This window comes from Argiope bruennichi, chromosome 10 (assembly GCF_947563725.1).
Source record: "Argiope bruennichi chromosome 10, qqArgBrue1.1, whole genome shotgun sequence".
NCBI lineage: Eukaryota > Metazoa > Arthropoda > Arachnida > Araneae > Araneidae > Argiope > Argiope bruennichi.
This window is the reverse complement of record NC_079160.1, coordinates 112,873,966-112,894,224: the sequence shown is the minus strand read 5'-3', so window position 1 is coordinate 112,894,224 and position 20,259 is coordinate 112,873,966. Positions and strand designations below refer to the sequence as shown.

The following is a 20,259-nucleotide window of genomic DNA, read 5'->3' as shown; positions in this document are numbered from 1 at the left end:
AATCGAATGATTATAGAAATAAATATTTCAAAAGACATTTTTTTAGTGCATTTAAAATTAGAAAATATTTTTTTTTCATCCAAAAGCAAATGATTATGATAAAACGTAAAAAGAACTTACGCGTTGATGAACTATTCAAAGTGATTTAGATTTTTTAGTCAGTCTTATTGCGCTTTAACTTATAAGAAATGCTTAAAATAATTCATACGATATGCATCGTGATTTCGGTTCTTTTTTATATTGTTCTTCGTGTTTCACAAATTTAGAATTTTAATTAAGATGTCTAGATTTTTGATAAGTAACTTTAATTTGCAAATTTTAAATGTTCTAACAAGAGCGTTGTTTTCCATTAATAATATTTTTTTCATTTTTATAATTTCAGACATTTTAGATTCTAATATATTTTTTAATTAATTATTCATATCATTACTAACCACCTATGGTAACCAACCAGTTATTACTTCGCCGAAAAAATTGATTATATTTAATTTCAATTAAACGTTTAGATATAGCTTCATACTCACAATGCTATCAAATAATCAAACATTAAATGCTTGTTATTGTAGTTCTGGTTTTAGCATATATTTCTAACGGAGACTGATTCTATGACGTCATGGTGTTATTAAAAACATAAAAAATCTGGCTTATCTATCTTCTAAAACTCGCCTTATTGCATTTTAATTTTTTGATTCGTCTTGTAAACAACACAGATATAAAACAAAATCTTTCTTTTTCAGTTTTCAATAATGGAAAAAAAGTCACGCCAATGTATATTTGATGAAAAAATGAAAATGGCTTGAAATTTAGAGCAACAATGTAATCTACATATTGGTGGAAATAAAGCAAAAAAAAAATCGAAAAATACCAATATTAAAAAAATATTTAAAATTATTAGGTTAATATCATTAGAGATAATTTTTTTAAAAGATATGAATATCCTTTATATGCGAGACATTTCTGCTATTTGCAGCAGAAAAAACCTCAAAATTCAGCTTAATTTTTAAGTAGTTAAAATTTTTTTTAAAAAAACTTAAAGTTGTACATTCTTATTCTCCTAGATATTTATGTGCCAAATGTTGTGCCTGTATGTAAAACTGTTTGGCCAGTAAAGGGCCAAAATGGCGTATTATTTTTACAGTAAAACTTATATTTAATTCCAATGCAAAATTACACATGATATTTAAAATAGATTAAACTCTTGATATTTTGATATTAGTATTGAAAGCATGATTTTTAGAAACAATTAACATCTGATTTCATTGAAAATTTAATATTAATCAATATTTTAATGGAGTTTCAAATTCCTAAGTTTGTACTCTTATGTTTAAAATTATTGTTAAATATTTTTCTTTTCTGTTAATAAAACTCTCATAAATCATTCCAACATGTACGATAAAATACAGCGTATACAATTTGTACTACTTTTAATATAATTTATTTTTTAAATTATTTGAGAGTTGAAAAATGTTTTCGTGGGAAAAGAAAACAAACGCCGAAATTCTCTAGTGAACGGAACAGTTACATTTAACAGATCTTGCATTAATCGATTGTAATTAAAACGCTCTATTAGTTCTGAAATGATGTCTTATTGTTGCCACTACTTATTAATTAAAATTATTCCTTTGATAACATAAAACATAAATAACAGACATAAAACAAAATCTTGCCCGTATCATCCAAAAGAAAATATAAACATTTAAGAAAAAAATCTTTTGCAATAATAAATGTATTTATGAAGTCTCCAGGTGTTTGTTTCTTTGCAATAAAACTATCTAGACATGGAAGCAAATTTTAAAGACAAAAAACACTCGTCTTTTTGTTGCATGAATCGGAAATTGTACCTTTTCTCTTAAATTTCATACGACATTATTATTATTTAAAATCAATTATTTTTGAATAAAATTTCAGAATAAAGTTAGAAATTTAAAATGCTTCAAAAAGTATGTAGAAAAATTGATGAATAAAATTAATATTGGAATTGAATGGAATCGCGCCATGTTCAAGTAACATGCGGCATATGCTCAATTTGATTTTCGAATACGCTTTGTGCTACTTGCTGTTAGAAAAAGGGCATTATATCACAGTTATACGTAAAAAAAAACGATCATTTTCGACATTAGATGGCACGTGCAGTTCCGCTGATCATGTGATTTGAATTTGTTTAATTGCAAATCATTACATTTTTCAGACATGAATCAACTGAACTTGACACTGTTCTTCGTGCATATCTATTATAAAATTCAAAAATTAAGATTACTTTAAAAAAACATCAATGCTATTTTTTATGACTTACTAGAAAATTATTTCCATATTTTAATTCTAATAATGAGATTCGAAATTTACTTTCTTTTATTTTATCATATGCGGAATTTTTGTAATTTAGTTATATAAACACCGTGATAAAACACGAGAATTAGTTCAGAATTGATCTTCATTTGAACGCTGGTCAGAAGACGAGATGAATATCCGGACAGGATTTCTTTCTCCAAATAAAATATGGACATAGAAAGTTTAGGAATTGTCGAATAATATGACTCCGTAAATTAGTAAATGTTAACGTTTTAAATCTCCTTGTCCAGAGATCCTTTTTGGAATATTTGTTTTACTCTTAAGCATAATGACTCGAACTTATTGGATGGCATCTGGCATATGATTCCTTACTTCAAAATTTCAGACCTATATAAAAAAAATTTAACAAAAAAAGTATATTTTTCAAAGTACAATCGATTTTCTTCACTGCAATGTGACGTTCTCTTTGTTATTCGCGTTAAATGGCAATACTATAAGCGTTTGTAAAACGCTTAAGTATTGTCCCTTGATTTAATTTACCGACTCATCAAAACCATATAAGTTAAATGATGTAATCTAGATTTGTTTAAGCAAATTTTGATATAAAAATGAGAAATGCATAGATTAAAAAATTTTTCCTTTTACATTTTTGTATGTAGACTTTAATAATTTATTAATAAATTTCTCAGTAAATACTTTATTTTTAAGATAGTATTTTGCTGCCAACAACGAGTAATCATTCATTTCTGTAATGCATATTATTGAAAATTTTCGATAATCAGAAATATTCAGTAGGAGTTTGATTACTTAAAAAATAATGATAATAATAGTAAGGCAAAAATGAGTATTAATAGATTCTGCGAAATATCTAAATTTTAAAAAAGGTGAAGAATCCAAAATAAATATTTTGAATTTGTAAAGAAAATTTCTTTAAACATAAATTGTCTTGAAGAAGCTAGCATAAGATGGGGAAAAAAATTGATCTTAAACCGTCTCAGACATGTAGACAAATTTTGACAAAAGTCGAAATGATGAGCATGTAAAAGTCAAAAAATCTTTTAATAATTAAGGATTTATATTTAATTTAAATGGTAGGCAATAAAGTCGCATTACAAGGAAGAAACGACTGAAAATCACCCCATTCATAATTATACATGACAATAACAAAAGTAAGTCCTGTTTAACATCTTTTGACAGATGATTTCCCTAAGATTGACTTGAAGAAGTCAGCTTGGTCACTCCTGACCAAGGCCACCTGCCCACCATCTGACGTGGGATCGAAAAGAACCATTGAGAGCATCTTTTGGCAGCCCCACCCTTATCCAGTAACAAAAGATGCTGCTCCAGAATAAGGTAGTTGTGACCTTGACATTCTTCATAATTACTCTCACGATTTTTCCTGGTACCAGATGGGTATAAAAAGGGATCTATGGGACTGTCCCAGCATATTTGCTTGTCTCCTGCAGTGAGTTAACAAGTGACTTCTCAAAATGAACTACTTGGTAAGTTCTGGCCTCTTCTGCTATAGAAATACTACAAAGATCTTCCTTATTAAGTCTGTAACTGCTTATACTTGCAAAGATACAAAATTGAGTTTGAAATATCCGTTATTTCTTCAAACCTCTACCTATGTTGGCTCCTTTTGATTAAAACTTTCTTTTAAAAGATCTTCTTTATTAAATTTTCATCAGCTTGTACTTGAAGTATTCTTGCATTAACTCAAAATTAAATTTGAAATATCGTTTGCTTCTATAAATTTTTATCTACGTTCGCTCTTTTTGTTTATAAAATTCTGTATAAATCTTACTTTTCCAATCTTTAAGATGATCTTGAGCAGCATTCAGAACTAATTTTGGTAACATCTTCTGTTTCTCCAATCTTTTATTTTTCTTTTTCTGACGCATTTTCATTTTTTCTTTGAAATAATCTTGCAAGGTATTCAAAATGAAGATTGTAAATATCTTTCGATTCTTCAAATGTTTATTCTTCTGACTTCTATTATGTTTTCAAATGTACAAAAAAAATTTCGAATATTAAAGCAAATATCATTATTTTAAACTTTCAACAGATTTTTTTTTAATTTTGTAATCTGAATTCTTTGTTTTTGAATAAATATAAAATGGAATTTATGTTTTCTGTGATTTGACAAAAGGTTTGAGATTATTGAATATAGCCTAGGATTTAAAGAATAATTGCATTGTAACTGAAAACAATTCACGTTCTAAAATTTAGTCGCTGTTGATAAGGTGAAAACATTTGTATAAGGATATTAAGTAAAGAATGAACTTAAGTCATGAGATCTTTAACCTTTTTAATAAATAAAATATTTTAAATATTATAAAAAAATCTTTCAATGATTTTTTAAACCAATAATATCTTCATGGGCAATTATTTTTTAAGTATCTCTTACTGAAAGTTTTAATATAAATAAAGCAATTAAAACCAAACTGGAAATGAATTAGCATATTGCTTTGCCTCATTATTAGCTTAAAAGATTACAACTTTTAAAAAGAAAATGGAGAAATATTAATAAAAACTATCGCTATTTTGAAATTTTTCAATTCAAAACTCAAAATTCTAGTAAAATGGTAAAGATATATTCTCCCAATCATGAAAAAAAAATTTGTAATGACATATATGAGATTTAATACAAATAAATTTAACATCATTCAAGAAAAGATGCGAGTCTTTTGATACTAGTTTCAAATCAAATATTAAAATTGAACTTTTCCCAAGGAAAGTACAGAAGCAATACCATTATGTTTTCCCCACTTCAAGATGGGCTGCCCAACAGCAAAGATGAACTTCTAAGTCTTTAAATTCTATCTATCCCCTTCTGTAACTTATCTGAGATATCTATAATCACCCTAAAAATCATTTCTACAATCCTCTTTTGGTGAAAAGCATTATTTAATATCTTGAACTTTTGTCAAAATATTAACTTAAAAAGGCGAATGCAACAAAAATTGATTTTTTTCTTCTTTTGCAGTTGTTCGCCCTCTTGGTCATCTTTGCCATCGTGGCCACCACCTTGGCTCAGTATCCCTATTACAGCACCTATTACAACACCCATTACGCATACCCCTATGCCTACCACTATGGCGCTGCCCCCTTGAGTTACGTATGGAAATGAGCACTTATCACCAACAGGTAACAACTCTTATACTCTTTAAAAATTTCTTAATATTTCTGTTATACTCTATTCTCGAATGTATACTATATTTAACCATTAAAACAAGCGTGTTTTATGTTTTGCTTCGTCATATTTTAATGAAAATTGACCCTGCATTGGATAGTTGGACCCTGCACAGCAATAATTTATACAAGACAATGTGCAGTTGCTGCTGTCAAGTGATGTCAAAATTTGATTAAATTTTTGTCATAAGGACGATTTTGCTTTAAGTATATTATAATTTCTTAAGGCATATTTCTTTAATGGATAATTTGAATGATATAATGATTTAATTTAATTAATTAATAAAAATGATATTTGTTCATTTTAGGTTCATACAGTGAATTATAAATTTCTATCCAACTTATAAAATAGTCCAGAAATTGAATTAGAATAAAAATTATTCTAAAGATTTTATTAAAAGACAAAATCAGATTACTAATTTCTATTTATACATGTTGAAAAATACATGTTAGAAATATTTATTGAGCTTTAGTAAGAATTTCAACGTATGTTTGAAGATTTAATTTGGAATTCAGCTGCATGTGTTACCATTTTGAACAAAATGGCAAAATAACAAATTAATTGAAACTATTTGTGATGTTATTTATCATTAATTATTTTTGATTTTTTTTTTTTTTTTTTTTTTTTTGCTTGGGCTTTAATAAATTTTTTCCTTGAAGCGTGCAAAATTAAAGTAACAACAGAAATAATTATTTGCTTCAAGTAACTAGGTAAAAACAGTTTTATAAAAATGATTTTTTTAAATTATTTTTTCGTCTAAATTGAAATTTACTAACTTAAATATTTAAAATGAAACGCATTTTTGCATTTATTAAAAATAATTAGACTTGAATTTGAAATATCACTTTAATAAAACAATAAAAATATACTTTTGTAAATTAATTGTACAATATTTAATATTTTATAATCTTATCAAGGCAAATTATAAAATTACTAAATACCGATTTAAATCAAATTGCTCATAATTAGAAGATTTCAAAATAATTTTATTAAATATTTAAAAATAAATTCTCACTTATAATAAATTGTATTCTAAAATCATTTATAAAAAATTCATTCTCAGTATTCAGTATTTCTAAAAATTAAAGATTTTTTTTTTTTTTTTTTGCCTTAGAATTCTTACTTTTATAAATTTGGAAATTGGAATGAAAAATTATTTATTAAATTTAATTTATTTAAATATAGCATATTAAATTAATTTTTTTTTGTTATTGATTAAAAAACTGACATTTAACGTAAGTTAAGAAAAAAAGGGCTTAAATTGTGTATCTCCGAATACCGCTTTAATATGTTAGTGCTTTCGAATGCAAACGCACACTATCTGCAGAATTTAAATTCTCGCAGCCATTTTGTTATATTTAGAGAAATTTTTTTCGATAATATTTCAAAAAAACTTTTTCAAACGATAATTTTAAAAAAGTTTCATTCAACCGTACTTGAAAAAAATTAACAAATTTTAAGAATGCCGGCTTAGTAAATTCTTAATAAACCTGCATTTTCTTCTTTGAGGCAATATTTTGTATTTTGAGATAAAATTTAAAATTAACGTTTTCTTTGTTTGTCAGGTACCGACTGGACTGAAATGGACTGATGGCTGGATACGGATTGGATGAAGCTTGGAAATTTCTCTCCTAAATTCTGTTTTCCCGTTCTCTGCCCAACTTTCTACTGTCCCATCTCTGAACTGTCGACTTTTACTTGTGAATAAATTCAAAAAAATTGCCCAACCTTTTGTTTGTGTCAATTATTTATTCTCAATTTTTATTTATTCTGAAAAAGACCTGATAAATTCTTTGGAGATTATTCTTCAAGCCTAAATCTAAGCTTTTCAGCTTGATGTTGTTTATTATATATTACCAATGACAGATTCTTACTATAGTATTTTTATTATTTATATTATCAAATGATTAATTTAATTTTTAAAATCATTTAGTTGCATCTGAAGTTTTATTTAATAGATTGAAATAAGTTATTTTTTAGGATTTATTGCAAACGTTTGATAAAAATCTGCAATGGGAAATCAAAAGTAAACCAGGAAATTAATTATCTACACTTTATAATGATTTCAGTAAAAAATTAGAATCACTTAAGCAATAGTTTTTATGGTATTTAGGTATATATTCTTATAATATTTACTCTAAAAAATATTAATTCTTAACACATTTTTTCATAAAACTATATGTTATATATATACAGTGAAATACTACAGAAGAACCAGCAAAATCGGAACATTTTCCAATGTGACAGAAAAATAAAATCTTAAAAAAAAGTTATAAAATGCTCGATTTAACAATGAATAATTTAACAGAGAGTCAAATTGCTAATTATTTAATTGTAGCAGATAATTCATAAAAATGTTTATAAGTGAATTTTGAACTTTTTAAAATTTAATTATTACATGAAACTTCAAAACAAAAGAAATCTGAATTTTGTACATTTTTCTAGAAAGATGAATGCATAATATCAGTGTACTATTTATTAAATATTCCATTTAGTACATCAAAATAAGTCTTAAGTCATAAAAATTGATAGAGATATATCCTTAAAAAAGCTAATAGATAAAAGAATTAAGCAAGGAAATTTTGAATGGTCAAATACTTCAAAAATTGGCTTTTGGACTATTGAAACAGCATTTTCCTTGGGTAAAAATATCCCTTGAAATAACGAAAATGACCGGTAAAATGTAAGAGCAAAGATACTTTTATACACGATAATATATCATCAAAGATAAAATATTTTCTTTAAAAGCAGATGAGGCAACATTTTCCGAAAAAAATCGGATAGAAAATGAAACTAAAATCCTCAAAAAACTTCAAAATAAAAATTATAGCTTGATTTACTTCTAATTATACAAAAGATTTTAAGACTGTCTCAGGGTTTTAGTTTTTAGACTTATTTAACTTGAGAATGCCTTAAACTTTTAATTTTTAATTATATTTATGTCCCATTTTAAAGTTACAGGAGTTTTTTTAGGATAGACTTAACATTTTGTACTCAATTAGATAAAGAGGATGGCATAATATTGCCGCATTGAAAACAGGCAGTCGACTCTCCATGGCCGAATGGTCATAGCACTGGTCTCTTAATCAAGAGATTGTGAGTGCGAATCCCGCTAGTGACAATGCGATTCACAGTTTGTGTAAATATTTAATTCCTTGATTTTATGTTTCTCTTTATTTCATGTTCCAGAAGATTCTGGACATTTCTTTAGTTTACCAGACAAGTGTTCTGGACTTTTCTTACTGTCTCCAGAAAAGTATTCTGGAACTTTCCTTGCTAGTATAAAAGCAGAAGATGTGTCAGTCACTGTGTTCTCAGTTCGGAATTGAGTTAATAAATTGGTTTAGCTCTACTTCTATTTGTGTGGTCATTGAGTTCCACACTAAAGAACCTATGTGACAATATTTTATTAGCTGTGCCAGCATCTTACTTTCCAGATTTCCTCGTTATATCAACAACAAGTAGAGATGAGCCTAAAAATTAAAGAGTAATGTCAGATAGCAAGGATTTGTTCAGGTACTATAGCATACTATTACGCTTCAAAAGATATTATAGTGCAGATACTGTATCCTATTTTTATGCTTCAAAACATATTATAGTGCAGGTACTATATTCTACTTTTATGCTTCAAAGCATATTATAGTGCAGGTACTACACTTCAAAATGTTAACTTTTTAGATTTTTCAATTTAAATATCTTTTTAATTCTTTTTTTTATTTTAAAATTGCTCACAAAGCACAGTGTATATTTCACAAAGTTGAGTCTTGAAGCCACACTCATGTGATTTTCAAAATCAAGACTGTCATTTCATCAAAGAAGTTCTATCTTTTATCTTATTCTAAGAAATAAGCTCTTTTTTAAAATGTTCGACTTGAAATCGTACTTCCATCTCTGAATAATTAAGAGATCGTTGCTAATAAAAATTTATATATTAAACAAATCTTTTTGAATAATTTAGAAAGATTATGCGATTAAGAGAAGAAAAATTTGCAAATACAAACTGCATTTCTTTTTTTATTTGTAAATTTAGACGCAAAAATTCTTTCATTTTCTTTACTTTTGATTTCTACATATGCAAAACAAACACTTCTCATTATATTTTTCTTTTTGCCAATACAAGAGACGCTTCTCTTCTGTAGAGCGAATAAATATTGCATATTATACTATATAGTAAGTGAGATAAATCCGGATTCCAAAGTATATTAATATCCTAAAAACGTAAAACATGAAATAACTTAGTTGGAATTAATATTTTACTGATAATCCTTGTTATAAATTTAGAAAATTCGTAATCAATAATTTATATAAAATATTTTTATGAAAATATTGAAATCATTTTTGAAGACCAGTGATTCTCCAGGAAAATTGAATCACTTAGATATGACTTCATGTTTTCATTCTCTTAAATTGTCAGGCATTAAAGTCGTGCTATTTTAACTATCTTTCATTTCCTCTGATTATTTTATATATTGAAAATTCCAGTGGAAACCAATTTCATGACATCGTAGTGCTGTTGAAAACATAAATGTGCACTTCATCTATCCTCTAAATTTTGCGGTATTGTAACTCCATTTTTTTTATTATTTGTCTTGTACACTGCAGAAATCTGTAAGAAATTAGGCAAAAAAAAATTAAATTGTCAAAATTCAGGAAAATTTAAACGGCCATTAAATTGATATTATAAAAAATTAAAATTTTGAAATAGTAAAAAATTTATTTGCACAATAATTTTTAAAAAAAATTGCTCCAAAAAAACGCAATTATTGAACAAAATATATTGCTTAATTTTTAATTAATTAAAATTTCAAAATAAATACCGCTCTGAGAAGAACATTTTTACCTTTCAAGTTACATATATTCTAAATTTCGTAAGTATGGGCCGAATAGTTTGGTCTGTAGAGCGACTACAGAAACACACACACGCAAACACAAATATATACACATACTCACACGCACGCACGCACACACACACACACACATTCATTTTATTATTAGTAGAGATAGAGATTTCGAAAAATGTTCCATTTATGATATAATTTTTTTAAAATGAAAATACATAACGGATGACATAAAAAAAAATAAAAAAAAACTGGGAAATTTTGTTATTTTTCTGCATTTGTATTTTTGATCATTTAAGCAAGTTAAATTGAAATTCTATTGCCATGGAAAAGTTTTAGATTTTGGACAAATGTGTTAAGCTGAAATCGTGTGATTCAAATACAGAGTAAATAGAGAAATAAATTCCAGCAAATAATGCAATCATGATCATTTCGCAATTAAATTAAAATTGGGGGTTTTGTTTGGAAAAATTTCTGAAATATTTTTAGTGATATTTTAAATGAACTCATGAACTAGAATTGGCTTGAATTTAAATCCAAATGGCTTTTCAAGTTGAAATGCGTTGAATATCTTTATTTAACATTTTAATGTTAATATGAGTTATTTAGTTTGATTCAAATCGTTTTCTCATATTTTCATTTTTTTAAGTGACAATGTTCTTACTTATGGTAATATATATGTTATATATAATAATTGCATATAAAGGGAGTATTTTGAACATTGCTTTTCTTTTCTTGTAGTAAATGTTAAGAATTATAAGAAATTATATTTCTTGAAAATTTGGTACAGTAGACGCCAACTTATGTTATTTAATGAAGATCTCATCACATATCTATACTTATATAAAGCTCAATGTGTGTGTGTGTGTGTGTTGGTGCTCTACATGCCAGACCGTTTGACCTACAGCTACCAAATTTGGTACATGTATACCTTGGAGGTCGGGAATGTGCACCTGGGGTCCCTTTTTTAAAATTTTCAATTAGAATTTTAACTATTAATTAAAAACTAACTTTCCCGCCAAAAAATTTTTTCATGTTCCCCAGCACCAAAGGAATAAGGCTTCAGTCTCTTTTTTTTCCAACAGTAATGAGGCTAAGCTTAACATTTTTCAACCGATTATTTCAAACGATTCTGTTTATTTCCTTAATGTTTGATGCATTTAAAATTAAAAATTGTTAATTAATCGATCTTTCAGATTCATTCTGAAGTACTTCTGAATTAAAATAAAACAGAATAAATGAAATTATAAATTTGTAATCTGCATAGCGTTACCCCAAGTGGCGTAGAAAAATTCACGCATTTGCGTTACCGTAACTGGCGTTGAAAATTTACGCATGCGCATTGTGTTCTGATTGTTGACAACGAATACGGACGTTTTGAAGGCTTAACCTGTTTTCGACCGATTATTTTAAACGATTCTGTTTATTTTCTTAGAGTTTCATGCATTTAAAACTAAACATTGTTAAATAATTCATCTGTTCATAATGAATCTGAGAAAATTTTGTTGACAAATTCTTGAGATATTACATAAATTAAGAAAAATATTCTTTAGTGCCAATAAGGTTTAGTTTAAATACTCAGCGACTCTGTTTTCAGTACTCATATTTAAAAAAAATGCTTCGTTTCAGTAAAAAATTTCCTTATATTAAATGCAATTTAACCCTTTCCCCTTTAGAGAGATACATATTACATTATGGTTGAAGGCCTTTATAATATTATGAATGAATTATATAACTATCAAAATTTTTAGCTTTAAAATATTTTGATGAAGAAGCTATTAAAATAGGAGTTACATAAAATATTGAAATATTGAAATTTTAACAAGCATTAAAATTGGTGAACCGGCTGGTTGCCAAAGGCGGCTAGTGTATTAATAAATCAATCGATACTTACTCTAATCGAGTAGTGACTCTAAAAAAATAATATTATTGATGAAAATACACGTCTTTGAATGCATATGTTGTTACTAATATTTTGCTTGCTGGTAAGCCTAAAGTTCCCAAGTAGATAAAGTTATAGATTTCATCTATACTAATAATAAAACTGTGCATGCATGCATTTACTTCCTACAGACCACCAGACAGCTTGACCAAGAACTATCAAACTTGGTATTTTGAAGGGTATAAATATGCACCTTGGAACGGTTTTCATGAAATTTTAATTAGAATTTAAATTAATTAAACAATAAACAGAATTTTGAGGATTTCCAACGATAATTTCCAAAAACGAACTTGCACAAAAATGATTTTTGCACCATTTCAGAGGTAAAAAAATGGTCTGTCTAATCATTCTAATTTAATAGTTAAGCAAAATTTTCTTACATTTTGGAATTTTTTTTTTTAAATATACTTTTTGTCTAATTTCTAAAATAGATTACATAGTTCCTCTAAGAGTCATCCGTTTTGATTGTTTCAGGAAATTTTTAATTGCGTAAGTTTTTTTCCATTATTGAAATCAGAAAAAAAAAGTATTCAATATTTGATATATAAAAAACTGAAATACTGTCACGAGAGGTAAAAAATAAAATAGCTGGACATTTGCTTTCTTAAAACTTTACGATGGGTCTCTGTTAGAAAATTCCATGCACCCAATGCGTAGACATATATAAGACAATTATAATAACGCAGCTTTAATATCTGAGAATTTGAAGGAATCACGGACCTGATGTTATATCTAAACGAATGAACTAAACATTTATTTTATAAGAATAGCAGTATTAAAGTTAACTCTTTTTCTATGAATGAAAGCGTAGTTTTAAATTAATAAACTATTTATATAATTAATTGTTGCGAAACCGTAGTTAAAACGATCTTTCCATTTATGATGGGCTAATTAATTAAGTTTGTAAAGAAAATTGGAAAAATAAAACCTATCCAGTAATTTGGATTTCTATAGGATGAAATTATTTTGTATTTCACTTTTATTTCTATAGATAGCTCGTGGTATTTGCTAACCAATTTGAAGGAAAGCTATGCAATAACTTGGATTTCTACAGCATAGAAATCATTTACCCGTTTTATTTCTATAATATTACAGCGTTCACTTTACGTCCTCGAGGGAAGAGATTGAACAGCGCATGCGCTGCGTTAAAATAAACTTCATTACTACAAGAATTAATCATATAATTAATTGTCATGAAACATTCATCAAGCTTTTTCTGATGCTTCATATTATGTATAAGAAAAAATTTAAAGATAATCTATTCAGCAATTTGCACTTCTATAGCGTATCAAATTTAGCTTTTCAATTATATATATATAGAGATGGATTAAATTTTTTTTTAAAGTGTTATAAGTTATTTATTTATTTCTAGATTTTTTTTCTTTTACTTGAGAGCAAATGAATTGAATTCTCCTTTGATAAATCGGTAATGTACTCTTCAAAAGAATTGAATTATGTTCAAAAATATGGGAAGATCTATTTTGTTAATTAATTATTCACTTTATTTCGTTAATTTGATTTCACTTAAAGTATTTAAACTGATAAATTTCTTAAATTATGAGTTATTAAACTCAGTGGCCTGCTGTATTGAAAAAATTTGCGCCATTTTCTATCAAGGAAAGTATTTTTTAACCATCCAAATAATGAACAAACATATTTCATCGACGATATTTTGTCGAAAAAAAAAGAAAATATTTAGAGGCTTTGATTGACCTCAGTTTCGATAAATATTTCACTTGCAAAACTGATTAACTTTGGAGTAAAGCCTAACTTATCATTTTCATTTTTTAAAAAAAACTCTCGAGTCATTAAGAATTAAAATCTTAGTTTAAAAACAAATACCTCATCCTGTTTTAACTTATCCTAACCAAATTTTAGAGATTTGCTGCAAGAATGCGAGAAGATTGAATTCTAGATTAAAATTTTTCGTAAGGAGGCATATCCCATGGTATGTCTGAAATAAATCGAAGAAAACGACATGAAAATAAAATAAAAAATTGATAGTTGTTCTAGAAACGTTCATCAACATAACAACATTCAATCCAATCATCAGTTTTCAAAAACATTTGTAATCTACAATGACTTCCTTTCCAGGCAAAAAATCCACAGTATAATTAAATTTATAAGTGGAAATAGAGACCTATTCTCGCCTCCATAGCTCTCAACATCAAGTCTCCTACCAAAAAAGACTAAGGGAAAAAACAAGCACTGCAGTCTCCTGTCACACATTTCAATCAAACAGAGATTGTCTTCATTTCCATTTCTCAAATCATTTTCCATCTGATTTTTTTTAACTGCATCCTGATCTACTATATCATAAAAAATAAGTGAACACAGATTATATGTATATTTTTACAAATTTTATCTCTCAATCTGCATTATATTTCTAAGTTAATTACTACAAATTATATTTCTAAGTTGAAAAATTATGTAAACGGTCTCATCATAATATAATTTCTTATATAATTGTAAATTTTGTAAATAGTTATTTTTGTTTCGTTTTCCTACTGTAAATATTTTGTTAATTAAATAAAATTCCCGTAACATGTCTACCAAACCGTTCAGTGACCAGAATGGTCACGGATACGGGGGTATGAGACGGCGTTCTGTTCTGTAATCTACAATAAAGAAAATATAAGTACCATTTGGCGATTTCAGGGTAGTGTCATTGAATGCTTGAACTCAAAGTTCTTAACCTCCGGACGCAACATGTGAATAGAGTATTGGCAGGAAAATGAGATATGGGTATCAATATGCGACTACAAACTGATCTGTTCTTCACAAACTACTCTAATTTGAGACAGATTGAACTGTAATATTCTGCTTGATAATTTTTCTGTGATTTTAAAATTGGTTAAAATCTTTAGAAAACCATTCCTGAATCAAACCAGCCACTAAAAGCCAAATTTAAATTATTCTTTAGTAGAATCTCCGAAATTTTCACAATGGCTCTTTATAATACTCATATGAGAAAAAGTTCACTACTTTAACGAATATTGAAGTCAAACGTAATTTTTTTTTAAAATTTTAATAACTTGAATTTTTTGGTAACATTTGCCTAATTTCGTGCACTTGCTAGAATGACAAAATATCTATTTTAATTTCCAAATATAAACAGACAGGTAATTCAAACATAATATTTGTATTCCATAATTTAGAAAGAAAAAATATTTTAAATAAATACATTTTTTAATCTATTTTTCATAGAAAAATTTTGATATATTACTAATTAAAATAAAAAAAAATTAAACTCATTTTACATTAATTATTGTTAAAACGTCACAGATTTGAAAATTAGTAAATTAAGTCTTTTGTATAAATAAAAACCGTTATAATACATCCCCCAAATGGAAATTTGAAATATGACTTCTGTTCCGAAATGGTCCAGTTAAGGTGTACTAATAGAATAAAAGCAAAATGCATATTATTATAATATTAATTCTCGTTCTAAACTTATTTTTCTAATCCGTGTGCTCTCTATTTTGAGTTCAAAAAATAAATTTTTAGGATAATACCAGTCTGCAAATCGGATTACTAAAAAATGTTTTGAGCTTAGTGGACGAAATTTGGTATGCAATATTTACACCAAATTTGTAAATTTCTACGAAAAGTTGAGTGAAATCCATTCAGAGGAAATTATCTCTCTAGCTGACCGCACACAAGTGAAACAAACGTAAAGAGAAAGACAGATAAAATTAGTTATGTAAGTTTAGTATTTAGTATTAAAAAGTTGTATGGATTACAATATCCGATGTTGTATTTTATCTTGAACTTTAGTATTTAGTATGAAAGTAGATATATAGCAAATTTGGAACAATACTCAACAAGAAGTTGACTGTCTGTCGGTCTGTATTTTCGAAGGTATGCTGACGTAATAACACAAAATACAATAACTTACATAAATGAAAATTTTCATGTGATCTCATGACTTTATTCGAGTTCTGTATCATATTCTGGTTTCAATCGGTTAGAAAAAAGGCCTCCGAAATACATATTCCATTTTCTAACACTTGTCTATTAACCATATACCTTCGATTAATCGCAAAAAAATGTCAAAAATCACATCCTAATGATTCTTTCGAAAAAAATTGTATGCCTATGATACATAATTAATACTTTAATTAACAATAAGTATAAGTTTTCTTCATTATATTATAAAGCATACAAATTTAATATGTGAGATTCTGAATATAGAAGCAATCGTAGCATTCGCGACTTTGTCGGAAGTCCATATTTTATGTGGAGGAGAGACATAAAATTATAACATCTAAGAGACATAAGTAATGAAATTTCCGGAATAACGATATGCAGTGTGTGTTCAGTTCAGTTATATTAACGTCCCGTTTTTAAAGCAACACTAGGCTGTTTGGGGACGGATCTCGTAATTTTGAACCTCTGTCAGATGACGAGGACGGAACCTGGGCTGGCACCCCATCTCCAAATTTCCACACCATACCAGCAGGAGATATTCAATTTGTGAGTGATCCTTTAACAAATTGCTAACACTTTTGTTAAAAGTTTTATTTTTGAGTAAGAAAATCTCGCATATCAATTATAAGTAAATACAATACTGTGTGTAATTTTATAGAAATATTTCTTCCCTCTACTGAAGAAGAATAAGAATGTGAAGTCAAATGATAATAGATACTCAGAAGGAAATTCTCCTCTTGACTCTCTGGCATTCTAGAACAATGTAGCGAGTTTTGCAATTCAAATTGCAATAAGAGAACAAAGTATGGACTTCGAATTTTTTCGTTCGAAAGATTGAATACAAAAGTTATGACAGATCTGCAATTCTGATAACAAAACTATTCGCTTAGTTTCATTTATGTAATCTTTGGAAATTTGGACAAGGACTGAAAAATAGATTTCCTGTGAAAGGATGCATCAAAAATGTAAAAGAAATTTGCAAATATGATGAAAAGATCATGTATCAAATTTTTTGAATGCAGTTTGTGGCTTTTTTTTTTTAGTTATCTTGCTCACAGACCGACAGACAGACATAAATACCAAATAATGTTTTTTTTGCGCTTGTGGAAGTCTGGAACTTAAAGATTCTCTTATATTTCGATGTTCAGTTTTTTGACGATACTTTTTCTTTATGCGAAATGGGTTCACAGAGAATCTCACCAGACGAACAGATGAACTCAAAAATCGAAATAAAATCTTATATAAGAAAAGGAAAGGAAATTGAAATGTGTAAATTTAAATATATCCAAAAATAATTTTAAGAACGAGACTGTGGTTAATTCATGCACAACCTTTTAAGGTACTCCATAGTAAATTTCATTCCTTTAAATTTTTCATAGCACTTTGCTCAAATTTTTACAGATAAAAAAACATAATATTCTAAAACTTGAAATTTTAATTTCAGTTACTATGAAAACTAAGTTACAGATTTGTGTTACTCTTAATACATACAGTGAAAGTCAAAAGAAAGTAAACACCAACTTTTCATGTATAAAATGCTTTATTTCAAATGCATTATTGACTTATAATGTAAAACAAATACTTAAAATTAAATGTTCATTTAATTAGAATTTAACAGCTTATAAATGTTAAGCTAAAACAAAATACAAAAAGAAATAGCTCAATTTAAACAAATGTCTAGCCAACTTTCTGAGTCAAAAAAAAGTAAACAGATAACTCTGATAGCAAAATAGAATGAAAAAAATTAGCAATTAATACTTTGTTTGCTTTCCTTTAGATTTTATTACAGCTTTTAACCTTCTAGGCATAGATGCTACCAATTTTTTCGTCAGTTCGATCGGGATTTTCTGCCATTCTTCCAAGATAGTTTTTTTCAATTCTTCTTTATTTGAAACCGTTCTTTGGCGTACTTTTTTATCTAAATATGCCCATAAATGTTCAATGGGGTTGAGGTCTGGAGACTGCGGAGGATGGTCTAAAGTCTTGGGTGTCCGATATAGTAACCATTCTTTTACAATTTTAGATGTGTGTTTTGGATCGTTGTCATGCTGGAAGATCCAAGTTCGTGACAGTCCTAATTTCTCAACACTGGGGCCAACATTTTCTTTTAAAATATTTAAGTAGCCTATTTTATCCATCGTAGATTCGATAAATACCAAATTTCCGACCCCTGCTGCCGCCATACATCCCCAGACCATAATAGAGCCACCCCCATGTTTAATTGTTTTAACTGTACATTTATCATCAAATTCTTCGTTTTTCGATCGCCATATTTTCGACTGCTTTTTAGGGGCCAAAATTTCAAATTTTTTTTCATCACTAAATAAAATATTATTCCAAAAATTTAAATCATTTTTTTCGTACTTCCTAGCAAAATTCAGGCGCTTATTTTGATTTGTTTTCGATATGAATGGCTTTTTACGCGGTATCCTACCATGTAACCCATGATCATTAAGAGTTCTTCTTATAGTACTTGCGCTTACTGATTTTCCTGATGTCTGAGATACATTTTGCGCTATCTTTACAGCACTTTCAGCTGGATTTTGTTTTATCTCTCGTACTACAGTTCTAACTTCTGCATCAGTAAGTCTTCTTGGTCTTCCTGTTCTTTCAAAATCCTTAATCTGCTTATACTTCGTATATTTGTCAATGACTTTTTTGACCGTGCAATGATTCCTTTGGACAATTTGTCCTATTTCACGTAATGATTTTCCGTTTTTCTTCAAATTTATTATTATTTTTCTCGTTTCTAGTGATGTTTGTTTCCCCATATCCAGTTTTCTAAAAATGTTCCAGAAAATTTCAGAAATTAACAGAAGAGCGAAATGTACATCAAGAATTCACTTTTGTTTAAGATTCTGTGAAAAAAAAGTGGTGGCACTTACAAAATTGATAACGTTATAGTGAAAGACTTGTCAGTGTTTACTTTTTTTTGACGCTCAAAAATGGGTGTATTTTTTGATTAAGCGGCTTATTTCTTCTTGTAATTACAATTTGTTTAATATTTATAACGATTTAAATATTTTAATATTAATTATTTAACTATGCAATATTAATTTATGTTACAAGTCAATAATATATTTGCTATATATTGTTTCACACATGAAAAATTAGTGTTTACTTTTTTTTGACTCGCACTGTATAAGCAAACGTACAAAGTAAATAATAAGTTTATTTATTTATGTCTTTGACCTATAATAAGAATAGATCAACTGATATTGATAAGTTGATGATCAATGAACGAATATTCTTAAATTCTACTTTGGGAAACTTTGATGGCTCAGACATCTGGACAGTTGCATGGGAACAGTGGAATGCTAAATCGTTCATCCACAACCACTTTACGGAACACCAATTAAGTGAAGACGCTTCATACCATTCCACTTTTTTTTGTTCATCCATTTAGGCTGGGGTTTATTAATTATTCCATTTCAGCGTCTCTTAAGTCAATTTATAAGATGCCTTTACAGAACACGTCGCGAGATCCCTTCTCCAATTTCTCCGTACCCACTTACATCATCCACTAATCCATTTATCATTCCGAACTGGCAATAGAAATGAGGGCCGGTTGGATATTCAACCTTCCATTTCACAGCATGCCAACTGTGGCAGATTTTCATATTGATGATCAAGTTTGATCAGTTCATTGGCGTAGCTTGGATCTATTATTCAAGCTCTGTTTTATCTAATAGACCTGGTATAGACACCTTCAGTAAGAAGGACACCCATTTATTGAAGTGAAAGTAATCCAATCCCATTCTATCGTTATATCGGTAGAATCCGGGTTTCCCCCCCCCTCCCAGAATTCGTGATACTCCTTCCCCCCGATATTAAACAATTACAATTCTGAACACTTTTTCAACTGACTATGCTCCTTATCTTCCTAATATGCTTATTACATATAGCATCATTTTGTTGATGATAATGAAGTCGTGTCCGCGTTACCACGGAAAGAGGATGCTGTAGCTTCTGAGGGTAAAGACCCCTGAGCACCCGAGGGCAGAAGACTGACTTCTGGCTCATATGAAGATGAAACTCACACATTCGCTTGCACAACCCCTTTT

The 20,259-nt window shown here is 28.1% G+C and overlaps 1 long non-coding RNA gene across 1 annotated transcript; it reads left to right on the top strand.

The window, feature by feature from the left end:
- The first annotated feature begins 3,639 nt into the window (after positions 1-3,639).
- Positions 3,640-7,212, top strand: LOC129988791 (uncharacterized). Its single transcript, XR_008785685.1, has 3 exons — positions 3,640-3,791; positions 5,279-5,439; positions 7,051-7,212. It is a non-coding gene; the product is annotated as an uncharacterized LOC129988791 (long non-coding RNA).
- Positions 7,213-20,259: the final 13,047 nt, after the last annotated feature.